We start from the raw sequence: 23,538 nt of genomic DNA on the forward strand, positions 1-23,538 counted from the left end.
CACAATTCATTAATCATACTGATATAATGTAAGCTGTAGGTCTAATTATTTTTAGTAGGGGTTCCCTGAGACCTGAACATTATTGCAAGGGTTTCTCTGGGGTAAATGAGAAAGGCTTACCTATATCTGTAAAATCTCTGTTCATCATGAAATCTGAACACCAGTAGGTTGAACCATTGACTGCACAATTAGTATGGGTGTATTTTCTCACAAAAGCTATATTTGTGTAAAATACTACACAAACTTTAGCTTTCAGCTTGTGTTCATGTAAGCATGTGGGTTTACATTTTTACAGAAATCCACACCAATGTGATAATAGTATTTCAGCAGTGCAGCCATTAGAATTTAAGATTTAAGGTAAACTAATATTGTAAATACTTATGTACATTTCATAGTCAGAGCATCTGTGTGTGATACAGTTAGCTATCTGTGCCTCCATCTGCTAAGGTTTCACATTGGGAACACTTTCATGTCCTGTCCATCTGTATGTCTGGATATTACTGACTCTCAGCATGCCCATTTGTCTGTATGACCCTTTGATACATTGCCATATATCTCGACTGTAGACAAGCTTGTTTGATTAACAAGGTAGTCTAGCCAGCCTTCCTCATTTTAATAAGGGAACTACTAAATGTTGATGACTTTCATTTCAATGTCCCTGTTAAAAGCTGCTCAGCACTTTGACAAGTTGCCTAATTCAGTTATTGATAACAACATTATGGCTTTACCTGTCTAGCAAATAAAAATAATATAGTCTATTAATGTCTCATTGTAATTTTAGGTTTGGATCAGTTTGCTTTCACAATTTATAAATAAAACATTAAATACAATGTAGTAAAATCAAATAGGCTGGTTCCTATCAATGGACTGTATTAATGTCCATGGCGTATATTAACCTGTTTCGGATCGCCCCACGTACATTTACTGCTAATTAACATGATTTGCGCTTGCGGGTGAGGGGCGCGCACGTCCACCGGCAGTGATTGGATTTGATTCAGAACTGATCAATCATCAGGTCCAGGACAATGATTTATGGCCTGGGCCTGCTGATCAGTTTTGACGAATGGCAGAACTTCCTGTGCCTATGTAATGTAAACACAGGCACAGGAAAATACTGTATATAATTTTCTCTCCTAGACTCTTTTTCAGATCCAGCGTAAAAGAGAAGAATATCTACTTTGAGTAAAAGCACTATACTGACACCAGAACACAGAGTTAGGCACATTTAACTCCTTGATCACCCCCCCCCCCCACTTAACCCTTTCAGTCCTTGTCACAGTGTCACTAGGTACCATGTACAGATTTTTTACTGTCCGTTGTATTGTGTCACTTGTGACGCTAGATAGCATTAACGGAAGTTAGCGTCAGTCCCAGGCAGTGTCAGGGTACCCGCCATATATTCCCTAATAAAGTTTTAACCCTCTGATCGCCCCAGGTAACCCTTTCACTGCCCTGTCACATTGTCATTAGTACAGTGTACAGATCTTTTTTCTGATCACTGTATTATTGTCACGGGTAACGCCAGCTAGCATTAGCATCAGTTAGCGTCAATACCAGACAGTGTCAGATTCCCTGCCACATTTTTATCAATAGCTGTTAACCCATTAATTGGCAGTAACACTAACACACACACACACACTATACACCTCTATTACTAGTATAGTCTGAACGGATGAATATCTATACTATCTATACTGGTGCCCCCAATAATATAGTGTTCCCAAAAATGCAGCGTTAGCAGAATCAGCCCTTACACCTGCCAGCACCTGCGTTTAGCCCCTCCACCCCACCCAACAAGTGCAGTATCAGTATATCACTGTCACTTCCAATACACAGTACACTAAATTGCAGCGTTAGAGTCAGGCCTGATCTCTGCTAGTGCTAGCAGTTACATTTTTTTTGTAGCAGTTCAAACAGTCCTTGAAAACCAGGTGTTTTTTTACCTGTGAATCACACTAGGTACCTATACATTTATTGCCCAAAATGTCAAACGAAAGGTACACTAGTGCAGAGGCCTACAGAATACTGAGCATGACAGATGAGAACGATAGGGAGTCCTCACTGTCATAATCAGGCTTAGTATTCAAACCTGTAGAGAGCAGCGGTACCCTGACAGATAGCTCTGATGACAGAGTAGTGGTCCCTGCTAAGGTCAGGCATACCCAACCCGTTCCCAGGTTTCTCAGTTGCTACAATCACATGATTTTTGTATGCAGCAGAATGCCAGTACTAGTGCCGTTCTACCTTCTGGTGAACTGGCGAGCACCAGTGGCCTAGTACATCCTGTTTGTAGACAAACCAGCACTGCAGTAACACTTGGTGACATGGCAAGTCCCATAAGTGCAGTTCAAGCTAGTGCGAAGGCAAGCACAAGTAGTGTCCCATAGCTACCAAAAATTCAAACACAGGCCCGTAGAGCTTCCTGATGCGCTTGAAAATCCTGATTGGCAGCCCACAGATTCTGTAGCGCCCATACTTCCCCCATTCACTGGCCAACCCAGAATTCAGGTGGAGACAGCAGATTTTATGCCCCTTGATTTTCTTGAGTTGTTTATCATGGAAGATCTGTATGGATCTCTTGTGGATCAAAGCAATTTTTATGCTGGCCATTTTATCCTCCAAAACCCAAATGACCTTTGCCAGACAATTTGCATCGATACCTATCAGTTTCCAAATTTAAGACTTTTCTGGGCCTATCCCTCAACATGAGCATTACTAAAAAGAGTTGCGGTCATATTGATACACTGACCCAATTTATCATATGCCAGTGTTCTCTGCTGCCATGGCAAGGACTAGATACAAGCAAATCTTGTGGTTTATGTACTTCAATGACAATGAACTCTGTCGTCCTCGGGGTGACCCTGAATATGATCAGCTCCCCAAAATTCGGCCCCTCGTAAACGACTTCAGCCGAAAAATTGCAGCCTTGTATACGCCCCAACAATTGTCTACATAGATGAGTCCCTGATTAAGTTTTCTGGATACTCTTTTTTTGGCACAGATTGCAATACAAAAGTTGTTATTTTAGTGAGTTAATGTGAATGGAGGAATCTGTTATGCCCTGTACACATGACCGGTTTTCCCATTGGAATAAACTCCAACGTTTTTTCCGACAGAAGTAAGGCGTTTTTTCCGACGGAATTCCGCTCAAGCTGTCTTGCATACACACGGTCACACTAAAATTCAACCGTCAAGAACGTGGTGATGTAAAACACTACGAGGAGCCGAGAAAATTAAGTTCTATGCTTCCGAGCATGCGTCAAATTGTTTCCGAGCATGCGTGGTTTTTAGTCCGTCGGAATTGCATCCGGACGAACGGAAATTCAGAAAAAAAAATTCATCGGAAAAACTGAGAACATGTTCTCTATCTGATCCCGTCGGAATTTCCGATGGAAAAAGTCCAATGGGGCATACACACGGATGGAATATCCGATAAAAAGCTTCCGTCTGACTTTTTCTGTTGGAAATTCTGTTCATGTGTACAAGGCATTAGGGGCCAGATTCTCGTAGAACTCCGGCGGCGTAACGTATCGTGTTTACGTTACACCGCCGCAAGTTTTCAGCGTAAGTGCCTGATTCACAAAACACTTACCTGTAAACTTGCGGCGGTGTATCGTAAAGACGTCCGGCGCAAGCCCGCCTAATTCAAATGGGGCGTGTACCATTTAAATTAGGCGCGCTCCCGCGCTGAATGTTCTGCGCATGCTCCGTTCGCAATTTTCCCGACGTGCTTCGCGCGAAAATTACGGCGCCCCGACGTGTTTGTGAATGGCGACGTGCATAACGTACTTACGATGTACTTACGCCGAAAAAAAAAATAAATACATTTAAAATTCGAAGTGGGAACGACAGCCATACTTTAACATGGCTGGTGTAAAGTTAAGCAATGAAAAAGATTGCTTAACTTTGCGACGGGAAAAAACGACGTTACGCACGCGAGTAGATTCGTGGATCGCCGTAAATGCTAATTTGCATACCCGACTCTGGAAAACGACGCAAACTCCACCCAGCGGCGGCCGAAGTATTGCAGCCTAAGATCCGAAGGTGTACGAAGCCGTAAGCCTGTCGGATCTTAGTCAAAAGCCGTCGTATCTTGTTTGTGAATCACAAACTAAGATACGACGCGGCAAACTTGAAAATACGCCGGAGTATCAGTAGATACTCCGGCGTATTTGTTCTGTGAATCTGGCCCTAGGTTCTTTTTTCTCATTCAGCCCGATTCAACCCGATACAAACAGAGCCATTTTTAAATTGGGAAAGCATCTTATCACACCAATCTTGGTGTGGTCGGATGTTTTAAGGGCAGAGGAGATTTCTAGAGTCTAATATACCCCATATTTTTCAAAAAAAGAGCAACTGTCTCTATCTATTGCTATCATGGGGATATTTACATTCGCTGTGACAACAATAAAATTGATAAAAAATTAAAGGGACAGTGTAAAAATAAAATAAAAAAGCAAAAAAATGTAAAATTAAATTAAAGCACCCCTGCCCCCATGCTCGCACGCAAAGGTGAACACAAGCATTATGCCCTGTACACACGATCGGTCCATCCGATGAGAACGGTCTAATGGACCGTTTTCATTGGTTAACCGATGAAGCTGACTGATGGTCAGTCGTACCTACACACCGTCGGTTAAAAAAACTATCGTGTCAGAACGCGGTGACGTAAAACACAACGACGTGCTGAAAAAAACGAAGTTCAATGCTTCCAAGCATGCGTCGACTTGATTCTGAGCATGTGTGGATTTTTAACACATGCATACTGTGCATACTAACGATCGTTTTTTTTCTATCGGTTAGGTATCCATCGGTTAAATTTAAAACAAGATTGCTTTTTTAACCTATGGATAAATAACTGATGGGGCCCACACACGATCGGTTTGGTCCGATGAAAAACGGTCCATCAGACCGTTCTCATCGGTTTGACCGATCGTGTGTACGCAGCATTAGTCTCATGTCACATGTAAACAGCAATTGCACTTTGCAAGTGAGGTATCACTGCAAATGTCAGGATCAAGAGCAGTAATTCTAGCAGTAGACATCCTCTGTTAATCTAAAGTGGTAACCTGTAAAGACTTTTAAAAATGTACATAGTTTGTCACCGTTGCACGGGCATGCGCAATTTTAAAACATGTTGTGTTTGGTATCTATGTACTCGGCATAAGATCATCTTTTATATTTTACCAAAAAATTGGGAAATATATTGTGTTTTTGAGCATTGAAATTCGAAAAAAAAGTGTTTTTCCCCCAAAAAAATGCATTTGGAAAATCGCTGCACACATACTGTGTGACAAAAAAAGTTGCAATACCCACACTTTTATTCTGTAGGGCCTCTGCAAAAAATAAATAAATATATATATATATATATATATATATATATATATATATATATATATATATACATTTTTTCTAAGACCCTAGAGAATAAAATGCCGGTTGTTGCAATACTTTCTATCAAACCGTATTTGCACAGTGGTCTTACAAGCGCACTTATTTTGGAAGAAATACACTTTTTTGAATAAAAAAATAAGACAACAGTAGAGTTATCCCAATTTGTTTTATATTGTGAAAGATAATGTTACACCAAGTAAATTGATACCCAACAAGTCACACTTCAAAATTGCGCCCACTCGTGGAATGGCGACAAACTTTAACCTTTAAAATCTCCATAGGCGACGTTTAAAAAATTCTACAGGTTGATTGTTTTGAGTTACAGAGAAGGTCTAGGGCTAGAATTATTGCTTGTGGCTATCAGCCTTGTACTAACGATCGTGGTGATACCTCACATGTGTGGTTTGAACAGCATTTTCATATGCGGGCGCTACTTACGCATGTGTTTGCTTCTACACGCAAGCTCGGCGGGAAGGGGAACGTTTACATTTTTTTTCTTATTTATTTTAACCTTTTATTTTAAATGTTTTCACTGTTCTTTAAAAAAAAAAATGTGTCACTTATATTCCTATTACAAGGAATGTAAACATCCCTTGTAATAGAAAAAAACATGACAGGTCCTCTTAAATATGAGATCTGGGGTCAAAAAGACCTTAGATGTCATAAATGCAATAAAAAAATTATAAAAATGTTGTCATTTGAAAAAAAAAAAAAAGTCCCTTTAAGAGCTATGGGCGGAAGTGACGTGCAATTACTTGGAGACGGGTGGGGGCCATCTTCCCCTCACTCATCTCCATGTCACAGAAGGGACATGTGGATCGCCTCAGCCGTTACCGACGGGCACAGTAAGCGGCGGAGGTCACCGGAGCGCGGCAGGAGGGACCCCTCTCCCGATAGAAGTAATCTTGCAGCGAAACCATCGCAGAGACCACTTTTATCTGAAAGAGAACCACCCGCTCTTGAAGAGGATACCGGGGGTTATGGTAGCTAGCTGCTACCATAACAACGGTATTCCTCTTCAAAGACAGGACGTTTATAGTCGTCCTGCGAGTAGGAAGTGGTTAAAGAAAGGTTCAGACTAAACCTTGGCTATTTGGGTGTTCTGATGAGTGCCCTAACATTTACCCATTAGGCGGGAGTTGACTTCCTGTGATGTCATTGGCCATATTTAGCCATATTCATATGCACCAATCAGCCATAGTATTTTTATTCTCCTGGTCTTCATGATTATGACCTACCAAATGTGTTACAAAGAAGGAAAGCTAGTGAACTGACAAAGGGGTCAACAGAGGCCAAGACTCTTTGATGCAATTGAGGAGTGAAGGCTGGCCCATGTAGCCCAATTTTAAAGAAGAGCTATTGTAGTTCAAATTGCTACAACAAGTTAATGCTGGTTCTCATAGAAAGGATTCAGAACACACAGCACATCACAGTTTGTGTGAATGGGGCAACATATCCACAGACTGATCTGGATACCCATGCTGACCCAAGTCTGCAGCCAAACATGCCTACAATGGGCATGTGAGCATCAGAACTGGAGCATAGAAAAATGGAAGAAAGTGCCCTGGTCTAATGAATTCAAGGCTGGTTTGAGGAAAACAACAAGTTTAAAGTGTTGACTTGGCCTCCAAAATCTCCAGATCTCAATTGAATCGAGCATCTGTGGGGTGTGCGGGTAAAACAAGCCCAATCCATGGAGGCCCCACCTCAAATATTACAAAACTTAAAGGATCTGCTATTGATGGCTTGATGCGAGATACCACAGCATACTTTCAGAGGTCTAGTGGAGTCCAAGGTTATGGTGGATGGCCATTATGTTCTGCTGATCAGTGTATGGTCAAGGACATCAGCTAGGAGACCATGACCCTTTGTTTATAACAGGTGTCATCTGCCGGTGTTGTAATTTGGTGGCAGTAAAATGAGGGGACAAGATGTGCAACAGCGCTAGGTGGGCTTTATCTCTTTCTGTGGTTTAAGGGGTATCAGGCATCACAATTGACATGGGTATGATTGTTACATGACATGATTTACTATGTACATCCAATGTCAATCACAATGCCCAATGCCTGTCGACCCACCAAAATTAAAAAAAAAAAAAAAACTCAGACAAATGTCTGGACCCATCATTTCACTCCTGCTGACAGCTCTGGCAATTGACAGATGATATAAACAAAGGGGTGGAGTCTCCTGGTTGACATAATTGACTACATATGTCAATACTTTCACAGAAATCCCATGAGCGTGAAACAACTATACATGTACATCAAATTATTTTCCAATATCTATAGACTTCAACATCACATGTTTATTGTTATCATTATTTAGAGTGAATCTATAAAAATATAACAGTACTACTATGTATGATTTTGAAAATATATATGTGGGCTAATAGACAGTGGAAACAGTGTGGTAAAACTTAAAAATGCTTCTGATCATTAAGAATAAAGCTATATAAACGGGGTTAAAAACCCTTGCATTACAGAAATATTGATTAGAGAAAATATTTACTAGCAAAAATGCTAATATCAATTATATTTACACAAACACACTCTGAAATATTGTATTGACATTTTAAAGTAACTCCATTAAGTTCCAACTGTTGTAAAAAAAAAAAGCATATTATTCATAATTTGTATAAAATAATAATCATAAAGCATTTTGGGGTTGAGTAAAAGTTTAGCTGTTAGCCACCAGACTTCACATTTTAATAAAAGAAAATCAAATTTTTCCGGTTAGCCTTCATGGTCAACAATTCCACTTCTGTGCTTATTCGCTTTCCTATTCTATGTTTAATATAAGGTAAAAAACAATGACTCCATTGAAAATTCATGTTAATAACTTAACAAATGTAAAGCAAAACATGAAACCTAACAAAAGGTTCACCTTGGCTAAGTGATCACATCAAATTATTGACATAAGCAATGTAAATCACAGAGTTATCGGAACAATTTAACTACTTTGCAGAGTCCATACATTGTACTAGTCTAGCTTGTACCAAGGACAAACATATGTGTTTATCATTTATTCATTGTATGTCTTTGAAAAATACCTACCACAAATTTGTGAAGCCAGTAAATGTTGGTAACATTTTACAACATGATAATAAAAACTTCTATTCTATCAACTGTGAGAAATTAGACTTTAGTCAACTGGTGGTAAAAGGAGTCCCTGGCATATAAAATTTACCAGTTCACAACTGTATATTTGACCAAACTTAGCAAGCCTGGTGCAGTAGTAACCGCGGCCAAATAATTACCACTTTGGTGTGTTTCTGCACAGACAATGCTGCCTAGGGCAGCAGGGGTGGCACCAAACACCTTATCATAATGCTGCCCAGCCCTCCCAATGCCATCCAGCTAGGTTTAAATTATTGTTGCCTATACATTGCCTGTACATCTGCTTTGGTGGCAGAGTGTACTTATAGTTTGTCCATAATGAGCCTATAAACCTAGTACCTAACCATTCTGAGTGGTTTTGGCTCTGAAACTGCATCTTCTCTGGTTGTTTTATTCCAATTTAGATTCTGTATTTATGTACCTTTTAATGGCTCTGGTTGTATCAGTATACCTATGAATATGGTTGAGTCAGTACAATGTTGTCAATGTGATGAATGCGAGTATCAAATCCCTGCCCTCCTCACCTGGCAAAAAGATTTTCCAGCTTGCGGGAATCAATCTAGGTGCCAGCAGCCTGGGAGCGATTGGCACTGGGCTAATTAAGCAATTAACCCTTTAACTCCCACCACTGACTTTTACCGAAGAGTCAAAACTTCCACCAATTTAGCATTACAATTATGATTTCAACCACTTCAGTCCCAGAAGGATTTACTCCCTTAACCACTTCCCGACGGCCGTACTACTTTATACGGCCGCATGGTGGTTCTACTTCTCTGGGAGGCCGTCTTTATACGGCCTCCGCTCCTCCTGGCCTTTGGGGGGCGCGCGCCCGGCGCATCACTGGGATGCCGATGCGCGTGCCTGGCGGCCGCGATGTCCGCCAGGCTCCTGCGATCGGCGGTTACAGAGACAAGGATGTGGATCTGTGTGTGTAAACACACAGATCCATGTCCTGTCAGGGAGAGAGGAGACCGATCTGTGTCTCTTGTACATAGGGACACAGATCGGTCACCTCCCCCAGTCACCCCCCTTCCCCCACAGTTAGTAACACTCACTAAGGTACACATTTAACCCCTCCCTCAGCCCCTAGTGTTAACCCCTTCAATGCCAGTCACATTTATACAGTAATTAGTGCATATTTATAGCACTGATCGCAGTATAAATGTGAATGGTGCCAAAAATGTGTCAAAAGTGTCCGATGTGTCCACCATAATGTCGCAGTACCAATAAAAATCACAGATCACCGCCATTACTAGTAAAAAAAAAAAAATAATAATTCTGTCCTCTATTTTGTAGGCGCTATAACTTTTGCGCAAATCATTCGCTTATTGCGATTTTTTTTTTACCAAAAATATGTAAAATACGTATCGGCCTAGACTGAGAAAAAAAAATTGAGCTATCTATTTTTTAGCAACAAGTAAAAAATATATTTTTTTTTTCAAAATTGTCGCTCTATTTTTGTTTATAGCGCAAAAAATAAAAACCGCAGAGGTAATCAAATACCACCAAAAGAAAGCTCTATTTGTGGGGAAAAAAGGACGCCAATTTTGTTTTCGGAGCCACGTCGCATGACCGCGCAATTATCAGTTAAAGCGACGCAGTGCCGAATCGCAAAAACTCCCCTGGTCAGGAAGGGGGTTTAAGTGCCCAGTAAGGAAGTGGTTAATGACCAGACCATTTTTTGCGATATGGCACTGCATCATTTTAACTGACAATTGCGCGGTCGTGCAACGTTGTACCCAAACAAAGTTGATGTCCTTTTCCCACAAAAATAGAGCTTCCTTTGGTGCTATTTGATCACCTCTGCAGTTTTTATTTTTTGTGCTATAAACAAAAAAGACCTTCCTATATATATATATATATATATATATATATATATATATATATATATATATATATTTTTTTATATATATATATATATATTTATATTTATATATATATATATATTCATCACTTTAGGCTAATATGTATTATTCTACATATTTTTGGTAAAAAAAAAATGCAATAAGCGTGTATTGATTGGTTTGCGCAAAGGTTATAGCCTCTACAAATTATGGGATAGATTTATGGACTTTTATACATTTTTATTGTTTTTACTGGTAATGGTGGTGATCTGTGCTTTTTAGCGGGACTACGATATTGTGGTGGACAAATATGACCCCAAGTGACACTTTTTTGGGGACCAGTGACATCATTACAGTGATCAGTGCTAAAAAAATGCACTGATCAATGTATAAATGACACTGGCAGGAAAGGGGCTAACACTAGGGAGCGATCAAGGGGTTAAGGCTCCATGTACACTTCTGCTGGTAAACTGACATTTAGGGGCAGTTGGGAATTCTTTTCAGATGCCACCGAACTCTCTTCTACAGTATGTTATCTGATCCATAAATGTTGTTTATAGTCATTTCTAGGCAGTTGAGTTTAGAAGCATTTTTTGGAACGCAAAAAATGCGTTCAGGACGGATGTTCAGAGGCATTTGAAACGCCAAATGCCTGTAACAGATTATAAATGTGGTAACTCTTGTTTAGCAGCCTTTAATTTTTTAAAAAAGCTTATAGATGCATACGCGGCTAAACTCGCCATGTAAACACGGCTATAAGGAAGTTTTTAGACGCTGGTTTCTAGCTGTCAAGTTAAGCTGTTCAGGAGAGGGTAAACAACATCCTGTGTACATGAAGCCTAGCTGTGTTCTCTAGGTCTGTTCTAACTGTGTGGGGGGTGGGCTTACTGGGACAAAAAAGAGATTGCTGTTCCTAATCACTAGGAACAGCAGATTTCAGTATTGTCCCCTGTCAGAATGGGGATCCATCTTGTTTACATAGGCAAATCCTCGTTCTCCCCCTCTTTTCCACGATCGCACATCCACTGTATCTCATGCAAAGACCAACGTACAGGCACAGCTGAGCCGCCTTGCCTCAGCATATATGCAGGAGGATGTTGGCAAGTGGTTAAAATAAACATCTGTAACACACACTGTCACCACAGACAGGTATATTCAGAGATTTATTGTTCAGTAGCACTCTTCAAGAGACAGGTACTTTTTGTTTGCTTTCATTAAGAGCTTAAGGACAAGGTTTACCCCTTTTCAGAATAAGGTTTTAATAATATAAAGGGTCAAAATTGGTGCAAATCAAATATTTACAGAAAAAAGTGTTTCAAAGAAAAAAAAAAAACATATTACAGCAACAGATGACAGATGCCCTCTGACCAATAAACGTCTAAGGAGTTTCCATGGGCTGTTCTGGGTTTATGACAGTATAATCTCCCAATATGTACCAATTGCATTCTTGAAACTGACAGATTATTGTTCAGCATTGAATTTCATATGCAGGGATACCAAGCACAGGGCAGATCTGATAAATTTGTCAGGCAGGGGATATCTGACAACTACCGTATGTTCCCTTCTGTAGGCGCTAACATTTGTTAGGTTTTGAATTGGGCAGAGATCTCTGAAGGGTCACTTCTGGCTCTGAATGCCTTTTACTATCCCCATTAGTTCTGGGTTTCCTTCTATGGCATGCTATGTTTTTATAATGGATTTGGTCATAGTTTTACGATAAATGAAAGAGGTGAGGGGTTCCGCGCAACCTAGCACGCGGACATGGTGAAAGTGCTAAGTATAAATAAAAAATAAATAAATATAAATACTGATCAGTGATAACACAAACACGAGCAAATGACAGCTCAATCCAATCCAGTGAGAGAGTGCAAATATCCAAACATCAAAATAACAATACTATATATACAATGTATATAAAATATAATCTAATATGCAGTGAATATATAAAAAATATATACATATAAAAAATATATAAATATATGAATGTATATAGTGAAGTCTATAGCCGTGAAAGAGTGTCCCTTCATAGGATGAGAAATGGATATATAAATAAATCAATCTGGTGATCCAGTGCTAGTAGTGATTCTTCAAATAAGCATAGGCTGCCAGAAGAGATGTAGCTGATGTGATCATACAACAATCCAATAAATAGTGTTGATAGATGGGTGTAATAATCCCTCCCTGAGCTCCCGGGACTCTTACCTCCGCACAGATAATCAAGTGCATCCACTATAAGTATCTCGACCAGACCTCCGTATGTATGTTCCACTAATCCTCCTTAGATATCCATGACTGGGTCCTCTTATCCATCCAAACAGTCAGTGTGCCCAGGAGAGGAAACAGGGGAAACACAAAAACAAAGGAGGGGACTCCAATCGTGAAGTAGTAAGCACAAGCCGGTATTTATTAAAGAGGAAAGAGCTGCGCTTACATGTGTTCTAAAAATATACAGCAAGGAACTTTTTTAAAAACGAGCGGCGTTTCAGGCGCCTGTATACGTCACTCCAGGTGTACGTCCTCCCGTCCAATCCCTACACCTGGAGTGACGTATACAGGCGCCTGAAACGCCGCTCGTTTTTAAAAAAGTTCCTTGCTGTATATTTTTAGAACACATGTAAGCAGACAACTGTTTCCCGGACTTGCTTTAAAACAGTCCGCTGGAAACCTGTCCGCCCGGACATGTACGGTCGTCTGTACAGACCTACCGTACATGTCCTGCCGCCCGCCATCCCTCGCATGCGTCGAATGACTTTGACGCATGCGTGGAAGCATTTTCAAGGCAGGCCGCCCACGCCGGCGCGTCATTGTCGCGGCGACACCGCGTCATCGACGCGTCGACACCGCGGACACGCCCCGCGTATTGTTTACGCGCGGTCTTCTGTTCGATGGTGTGTATAGCCATCGAACAGAAGTCCCCGGGCAGGCCCCAGCCAGACATGTCCGATGGAAACGGTCTGCAGACCGTTTTCATCGGACATGTTTGGTCGTGAGTACTCGGCCTAAAAGTTGAGATAACAGCTCTTTTGAAGTGTGCTAAAGTTAAGCCTATGGATTCAATGAATTAAAGGGGTAGGGGTAAGATCACTGCTGCAATGTGTAACTAATTGTTCTGCAAGACTGTCGTGGCTGACCTATGATTCCTCCTGAACAACATAGTGGCTAGTTACAGCTTTTCGTGTGACCAATACGTGATATCATTACAGTCAACATAGTTCTGCATTTAGTTCTAATTTGATATTGATATAACCATTGTAAAATGATTCTGATCATATTAATCTCAAGGCTTGTGATTGACAAGAGCTGATAAAAGTTTTTGTCGAGCCTGCATATTTATGCAGTGAAGTCAGCCAAGGTGGGGAAAATGCACAAAGCAGTCAACTATATGGAGGTGGCTGGAAAATGCAAGACATATGTATAAATATGAGCCTGTCACAAGCCAAATATATGCATGCATTTCACAGTAAATGTGTTTTTGTTTAACTGTGCTAAAGGAGGTAGGAAATCCATAGAAATTTACACAGGCGTATCTACAGTATACTCTTACAGAGGCCAGCTTTTCTAGCAAATCACCAGATGACATGATTATGTATTTATTAATATGTATTTTAACAATAACAATGTATTTTAACAATAACATTCTTCTATGCAGATCACGTGCGATGTCTGTTCGATCCAAAATAAGCCATACAGATTGTATGGCTGATTTTGCATCACATTCGCACCAAAATGGTGCAGGACCCTTTTTTAGGTCCACACTGGAATCGGATTGCATGGGTGTTCACGCCCATGCGATCTGATTACTGCACCATTTGACAGTACCCACTGTTATATGCAAACCAAGTCATGTCATTAACTTTCTATTGACACCTGCAGCAGTTAGCATAGGGCAGTGTGAACTGCCTGCGAGTCCTATGCAACACGGGAACTGGACTGGAATCACGCTGGTGTCCGCACTGCGCTAGTGTGAACCGGCACTGATCTGTCTATTTTTTTCCACAGGATTTATGCATTTCTATAATTAAATTCAATAGGAAAAATGTGTGGATCCTGGTTGAATATTGTGTGAATCTTTGTGAGGTCTATTTATAGATTATGCAGTTTGACAAAACGCTTCTGGATATTCTGCGATTGAACAGATTTTTTTAAATACACTGCATGGTATTATCAGATATAAAATGAGATTCTGCTTAATAAAGAACTCATTTGAGATGCTAAATAACATCTGACCTGACTTTTCAGCATATTGTTTGTGTAGCGCCTGGCTACTTTTAAGTACCGGTCCTGACAACATTTATAGGGTAATCAGAGTGTACAGACTCCGATTCTGATTTCAATTCTATAAAGGGTCTCTGTTTCAGCTGGGCTGCGCTGGGGTTCATTCGGTTGTTCCCGGGGTGTTATACCACCCCGGGGCGACAGGTGGCGCCAGTGGAGTCCAGGTTGGCCTTGCCAGCAGCCAATCAGGAGGGAGTTTCTCTTGCGGGCATGCTGGGGGAGGGTACTTCTGGAGCAGACGCCATTGGGGCGGGTTTTTTTTTCCTGAGGTGGCACACACCTTTATGGTGACCACGCATTACGGCCCCTGGCGAGATGGCCTACCAGGCCGGGGGCGCGTGCCACACGGTGTTCCTGGTTCTGGGACCATGTTGGCCCGGAACATTTAAAGCTGTGGCGGGGCCCCCAGTAATCGACTGGGTCCCCAATTCTTTAGAAGATTCCAAGCAAGATAGCTGTTAGGTGGGGAGTCCGCCTGAGGAGAGCCAAGAGAGGCTGGCGATCCAACAGGGCCTAGACAATCCATCGGGGATCAAGGTAACCGGACACTGAAAGGTTGCATGTCAGCAACCTGTCAGTCGGTAACCTGATTGAAGACACTACCTGAAGGAGATTCAAACACAAATTCTACCAAGGAGGATTGTCTCCATGATCTAAGTTCTAGGGAGGGTCGGTGGCAGAGATCTTTTCCCTCAAGGTTCCGAGTGATACTCTGGCTGCCAGGTCGGTGTGCGAGGCCTGTCCGGGTGCACTATACCCACTCTGGCTGGAGTGGCGACGAAAGTGAAGTGTTGTTGGAAGCAGGACTGTTTTAGCTCTGTTACACCTGAATCTGCTATTTCTCCTCCTCATACATCTTTACTCTCTACCTCAAGTTTTACTATTTTACCCTGTTGGGTAAATAAAAGCACAAGAAAGGACACCTGGTGTGTGGACATTCCATTGCTTGGCTCTCATCAACTACCCTAGACGGCGGGATCACAGAGGTAACATGCCACCCGATCTATAACCAGCGGCTCCTTCGGGGGTGAGCGCTACATTTACCTTATAGGTTGGCAGGTAAGTAAAAATAAAGAAAATTAGTACAGTATCAGGTAAACTATTTTTGGGTAGTGGGACATTACATTAACAATTTAAAAATATTTGTTTATGCATATATTTACTGAGTGGTGTTGTGTCTGCATGTGCTTTGGGCATATGGGAGACAGGAGAGGTTATACGTGGCAGAAGAAAGTGAGGATGATTAATGTAAACTACCTTACATGAAGAATTAGTGCTATGACAGACACCATCTAGTCAGATGTGACCTTTCATTCCATTAGAAAAAAGAAGCATGGAACTTGATTGGTGTCTGTAGGGAATGGTTACACCTTTCCCTAATTCACTTTTAAAAATATAGCCCCACTGGTACAAACTGTATGAAGTGCAATTCTTTCATTAAAATGCAGATGATAAATATGGATATTCCTCCTTTCTGCTTTCCTTTCCTTTTTTATTATTGAATGCACCATGCCATCTGAGTCTATTAAGACTACAAAACATATAATCAACAGTTCATTTATTTTACTGAGGTCACTAGGAGAAAAAAAAATATGTTTTAACACTTAAATTAAATCAGCTAATTTATCCACTATGACAACATGCAAATTAATTTAATTCTTGCAAAAGCGAACAAGATAATTAAAATGTGACCTTTTCACAGCTCAAAGAACATCATCTATAAACATTGTGAATGTAATTTTCACGTACGTATTATTATGTCTTTGGAAACAATATCATTGTTAAAATGTGAGTTACAAAAAAAAAAGTCTAGTTTTATTCGATAATTCTGATGGCTATCAAAAATGGTAAACCAACCAGCAACTCATAACATACATTACTGCTTGAAAGGGTGTCAAAGTAACAGGAAGTGATAGGGGAAATTGTAAAGAAGAACTCCAGGAATTCATTTTTATAAATATAAATAAGTCTGCTGGGGTGTATATCTCTCTCTGCTTTACCATCTTTAACCTCCCTGGTGGTATGATTATGTCTGGAATTTTGTACCAAAAGCGGTACAATTTTTTGCATGGAAATTTGGCGTTTTATACTGTAGGCCTGCAATTCTTAGGAATAACTCACTTAAATCTGTCCAAACAAGAGTCTAGTAGACATCTCAGGTATGATAAAGTTTGAAACCCAAAATCATAAATTATAATATAATAAAATAACTATAAATAATTATAACAAATGTTAATGTAATTAAAATAAAAACTATTCAATAATGTAATCAAATCAAAAACACTGAAATTTGCTCAGTTGCAGAATGGTCGCTGTCATTATTTTTATTGTTTGATGACGAATTTCCCCACAAATCGCTATCGCTCAATTCTGCAAGTGATTCTAATTTATTATCGCTGTTTTCTAGCTGGTCTAAAAGCACTTTTGATGTAAAGGGACACTTTTTGGTTGCTATGGACAATCTACAGTTTCCAGGCAGAAAGAACAGTTTTTATTATATAAAAGTGCATGCAGGACACTGGGCAGACCACTAGGGACAAAGGGGGTGTGTTATTATTTCATACAGTACTGTAATCTGTAAGGCCTAGTACACACGATCGGTTAAACAAAGGACAACGGTCTGATGGACCGTTTTCATCTGTCAAAACCGATCGTGTGTGGACCCCATAGGTTATTTAACCATCGGTTAAAAAAGAACAACTTGCTTTAAATTTAACCGATGGATTCCTAACCGATAGGTCAAAAACGATCGTTAGTATGCACAACCATCGGTTAAAAATCTACGCATGCTCAGAATCAAGTCGACGCATGCTTGGAAGCATTGAACTTCGTTTTTTTCAGCACGTCGTTGTGTTTTACGTCACCGCGTTCTGACAGGATCGTTTTTTTAACCCATGGTGTGTAGGCGCGACGGACCATCAGTCAGCTTCATCGGTTAACCAACGACAACGGTCCATCAGACCGTTCTTATCGGATGTACTGATCGTGTGTACGAGGCTTAAGATTACAGTATACTGTATGTGTATTGTGTTTTTCACTTTTTGAATTTGGCGCCGAACTCCGTCCCTGTGCGTCGTAACGTTGCAGGGAACGGAGCTCGGCGGCACTGTGAATCGAGCGAGGAGACACAGCGGAGGAGCCCGCACACACAGTGGGGACACATAGCAGGATCCAGGGACAAGGTAAGTAACTTCCCCCTGTATCCTGCAATGCAATCCCGAGTCTGGCTCGGGGATACCACTTTTGGTATAAAAAATTCGAGCCAGACTCGGGATTACCGCTAAGGAGGTTAAAGGGGTTGTAAAGGTTCATTTTTTATTTTCTAAATAGGTTAGTGCATTGTTGGTTCACTTACCTTTTCCTTCGATTCCCCTTCTAAATGTTTATTTTTCTTTGTCTGAATTTCTCACTTCCTGTTTCTCCTCAGTAAGCTTGTCCCCATCATCCATGGGGGTTAGTCAGCCAGAACAGCTTACTGAGGAGGAACAGGACGTGAGAAATTCAGACAAAGAAATAAAAGAAAAAAAAACATTTAGAAGGGAAATTGAAGGAAAATGTAAGTAAACAATGATGCACTAGCTTAAAGGAACATATTTAGAAAATAAAAAACGAACCTTTACAACCCCTTTAATGTTTTATTAATTCCAGGAAGAATAGCTCTTCCTATACTTCTGGATCACTGCAAGTATGAAAGCTGCAGCTTTCATACACAGAAAACACAGTGTTGTTTGTCTACCTCTCTTTCCCCTTGCCCATTCACAGTATGATTTGGATTCTGTGAATGGTCCCACATTCTATCTGCAAAAAAAAAAAAACATATTTATGGATGAAGCTAAAGGTTGAACTGTTTACGTTTGCATAGCGATGTTTGCATTCTGATACAAGTACCAGCAGGTTGTTATCACAGCTGTTTCTCTCCCTTTACATCCTTTATAGTAAACAAGTAAAAAAAAAAAAAAAGAGAAGACTATAGATCCATTACACATAACCATAAAGCTAAACGTTCTCTAAAATTGGTCATCCTTTTTCTTCATTTAGACAATTGTATAGTTAACAAATGTACTATAAATTTGTTCTTTAAAAAGAAAACTAGAAAGTGATGTTGATCATACATAGCTGACCCAGTCTGTTTCTTTATGGTTATTGAGTAAAACATAAGACAAAAAAAGAAGAGTATAGACCACAGGTGTCAAACACAAGGCCCGTGGGCCGAATCCGGCCATTTCATGTGGCCCTTGCACCTCTCCTGCAGCTGCAGGAGAGCTCCAGCCCTCCTCTGGTCCTACTCCAGACCCCTACTTTCTGGGAGTGGAAGCCTCGACTTCTGAAGGTGGGGTGGATCTTGACATCTAATATAAAGGGGAGGGGATGTGCTGGACATCTAATCTTGCAGATACAACCGGCCCTTTTGTATGCAGCCCACAATGAAATTGAGTTTGACACCCCTGGTATAGACACTTATTTGGTTCGCTAGTTCTCCAAATTGCAAGTCACTATTTGGAGCTTACATAGGGCTTCCTCTCTATTCAAGCAAATGAACAGAGTGGTGGAGGAGCAAATGAAGGTTGGGAGAGCAGCAATAACATGAACACATTGCTTTTCCCTGCATGAGAAAACACATCTTGGATTTAAGGAGAGAAAGGCATGGTAAAAAAAAAAAAATGCAACTTTAAATATGCACAAAATAAAAGAGAAACCTGGAAGGAAACAAAATCCAAATATCTTCTGTACATGATTAAAAATACTGTAGCCTTGCAGTTCAGTGAAATGTCAGGGACGTATGAGAGCAAGGGAATGAACAAAAAATAGTCTGTTTTGAAAGAGAAATCACCCATTCAAGCTTGTATTCTGCTTTTCACTTTTCACTGTATGAATCTTTATCACACTGGAGAAGATTTCCATGCAGAAAAGTTCCATATAAAAAGTTGTTTTAAAAAAAGCCTCATGCTAAGGCAATTTGTTTACTTCTCCTTTTAGATTTTTGTTTGCTAGGCTTGAGGGTATACAAGATTTTTTCCAAACAACATTTTCTTTTTTTCTGAAGAGGACCTTGCCTAAAAATGAAAAATGACTGGTTGAATAAAGATGGGTACATACTAAAAGTTTCTGTATCCACACACGCGAAGTGGTTGCAGGAATGTGCCCAATAACCCCCCCCCCCCCCCCGGGACATTGTAATTTGACAGCAAAACTCTCTGCTGTCAGTATACATTAATTAGTGCTGCAGCTAAACAACTGCAGGCTGCAGATTGAAGAAGGTTTCCCAGCAGTCCTGTTTGGCTTATGTGGGACAGGGAGGACTACACACAGATCGAAATTCGGCCGTTCCTTGCTGTACTGGCCGAATTTCAATGCATGTGCACCCATCTTAAAGTGGAGTTTCCATCCCAAATTTTTTTTTCATTATTGTGCTCATTAGACCTAAAAAAAAAAAAAATGTTTTTTACTCATCTGGAAATGCCTGTTGCTATGCGGTCCCACGAAATCTGCCTTTGGAATCACCTAGGATTCTGACATCATCTCCCTCTAATGCTCCTGTGAAATGTGTGTCATCATTTCCCATGATGCAGTGCGCTACCCAATTATCACTCCCCACCCAAGACTTCCAGGAAGTAAGTTGCTTGTGTGCTTTACAATGCCCACAAGCAAAATGACACTGGTGTGGACATAGTTTTACAAACTATCTTTTTTTAATAACTATGCAGAGTGGCGGCGGATTGTAAGACAGCAAGTGACCGTATTTATATTATAAAAAAGCATGATGAAAGGACATACATTTTAAAAAGTGCTAATTGTGGTTGGAACCCCGCTTTAAGCCTTTTATCACCAGAAATGCACACATGCTTTTTTGTGCATTGAAGCAGGCTGCTTTTAAACAGCTTTTTTATTTAGAACAGATTGGAAACAAACCCTAATGCCCTGTACACACGATCGGTCCATCTGATGAAAACGGTCTGATGGACCGTTTTCATCGGTTAACCGATGAAGCTGACTGATGATCAGTCGTGCCTACACACCATCAGTTAAAAAAACGATCGTGTCAGAACGCGGTGACGTAAAACACAATGACGTGCTGAAAAAAATGAAGTTCAATGCCTCCAAGCATGCGTCGACTTGATTCTGAGCATGCGTAAATTTAAAACATGATTGATTTTTTTTTAACCTATGGATAAATAACCGATGGGGCCTACACACCATCGGTTTGGTCCGATGAAAAACGGTCCATCAGACCGTTCTCATCGGTTTGATCGATCGTGTGTACGCGGCATAACACATGAAAAATGTGCATAATTTTCAACAATGCTGTGCACCACATTGCGCGTTATGTACATTGGCAGCTATTGTTTAATTGCACTTAGTAATGTGCGTTGCAGAAATGTCTGGCAAACCATGCATTTTACTGAGCATTATTACATTGTACTTATGTGATGCTAGCCTTATGCATTGCATGACACTTTTCCTTAAAGCACCAGAATAATCTAAGGTACATCTGCTAATATATATGTATAACTCTAATCCTCAAACTCCACACTATGAACCATGACCGGTCTCCTCAGGGGGTAGAACGAATGTGTCTATTAGAACTGTAGCAGTGGGATTGGTCAATTCAGGTTCTCTTATGTAAACATTTTTTTAGAAGGAGCCTGTAGCTCCAATATGTTTGTTTCCCCCCTCTCCCCCTCCCTGCAGAGTACTACACTGCATTGTCTTAAAAGTATAATAAAATGGCAAAACAAAAAGTGTACATATCACACATCCTCTACTGTGAGTGTGGGTTTCTAGTAGAGGAAGAATAAATTAAGTGGTTCAACATGTCTCCTGCCAGAGCTCCAGTGCTGTGTAGTGCTTTTGATTGATTCACCGGGTAACGGAATGTCAGACCCCTGGAGATATAGGCCCCTGTGCTCTGTTACACAGAGGTCTGACACTTTAGCATTCTGCAAAAAAAAAAAAAAAATACAAAGATATTTATTACAGTATATTTAGCTTGACTGACTTGACTTTTTACCTGACTGACTTGGTATCAGCTTCTTGTAGTCACCTATGTAGCCGAAATGTAACTAGGAAGAAAGAGCACAATACGCCAATCGGTTCTGCTTTGAGGTTACCAACCATCCATTAATAAATCGCCAGTTTTTAATCTGCCAGAAATCTATCAATGTATGCAGCCAATCACAGACAGTAGAGGCATTTCTCACACTGCAGCCTCACATATAAAACACAGTTGCAGGGTGAGAAATGCCTCGCCTACCTATTATTGGTTGTCTGCTTTGACATCTGAATGAGCTCATCCCTGCTCCTGATCCCTGACTGCTGCACTCTGTTGTACATGACATAGTCCTGACCTAAGTGTTCATTGCCTCAACAGTTGCTGATTTCATTAAAGCATTTCTTTAAGGTAAACTCAGTCAGACAAAGTGATGTATGTTTGTGTGCAGAATGTAATTGAATTTTTTTTTTAATACTTTGTAATTTGTCCTGAGATTTATGTGTGTCTGTGAGATGTGCGTCTTAATAATTAGGAGTATTTTGTGATATAGAAATGCAGAGTATACAGCAACTAGGCTCACATTCTATTTAATCATCCCTCTTTATACCACTCCCACTGTTAGGTGCAACCTGACCATAACCATCATTTGCTGATGCTCAAAAAAAAATTTTGGCTCCATCCTAGGTGTTTCATAATCATAGATTTTTTTCTTAGTCCGTAAGGTTCAATATTGAGTTGGTCCACCCTCTGCAGCTATAACAACTTTGTGCACTGGTCCAAATAATTTGTTTCAGTGAAGACAACTTTTAAAGCGTCAGCATACCAAGACATATTGCACAGTTTCATGCTCCCAACTTTGTGGGAACAGTTTAGGGATGGCCCCTTCCTGCTCCAACATGAGTGTGCACGAGTGCACAAAGCAAGGTCCATACGGACATGGATGAGTGAGTTTGGGGTGGAGAAACTTGACTGACCTGCACAGAATCCTGACTTCAACCCAATAGAACACCTTTGGGGTGAATTAGAGCAGAGACTGCGAGCCAGACCTTCCCATCCAACATCAGTGCCTGACCTTACATATGTGCTTCTGGGAGAATGGTCAAAAATTCCCATAGATACACTCCTAAACCTTGTGGACAGCCTTCCCAGAAGAGTTGAAGCTGTTATAGCTGCAAAGGGTGGGCTAACTCAATATTGACTAAGACTGGAATGCCATTAATGTTTGAGTAAAGGCAGGTGCCCCAATACTTTTGAGAATATAGTGTATTTTTTTAAAGATTAAGTGGGAGACTGTACTTCAAAAATATAGGTGTCATTGGAAAAAATGTAGGGGAGGATCACTTCCATGTTACACAAGAAAAATTTGGTGAGAAATGTAATCACTCTTTTTTAGGTCAGCCTTCGTGTGTCATATTGGTGTATTGGTAACTGGTCATTAAGTGTTCGATTTCAGAAGTATGAATCTTCTCTATTTGCTGAAAAATCTTTAGTTTAGATAGGAGTTATTAAATTTGACATCCTCTATGACAACAAATAGATATGCACCCACATTGGGGATTGGAAGGCTGGACTAATTTCCCTCTGTGGGTACTTTAATGTCATAGTTGAATAATAGCAAAAGGGCTTTTTCATGACTGCTGTATCAGTCACCGTGTAGATGTAGTTAATGACTTGGTCCAAAAAAAAAAAAAAAAAAGTCACAAGGCAGTGCCATAAATAATGAGATAGTGAAGGAAAGTGTGGACACTTTCAAAGACAGAATGTTGCCCAGTCAAGAGTTTTTATTTTTTTAACACATCCAGAAAGTTTCGCTTTTTAGAGTTTCGATTTAACATGATGAATGCTGTTGCCGGGGTTACAGAGCCTTATATTACATACGGTCTGCAGAAATAGATATTTTGGATCTATATTAAGAAGT

Source organism: Rana temporaria, chromosome 4, assembly GCF_905171775.1.
Source record: "Rana temporaria chromosome 4, aRanTem1.1, whole genome shotgun sequence".
Classification (NCBI taxonomy): domain Eukaryota; kingdom Metazoa; phylum Chordata; class Amphibia; order Anura; family Ranidae; genus Rana; species Rana temporaria.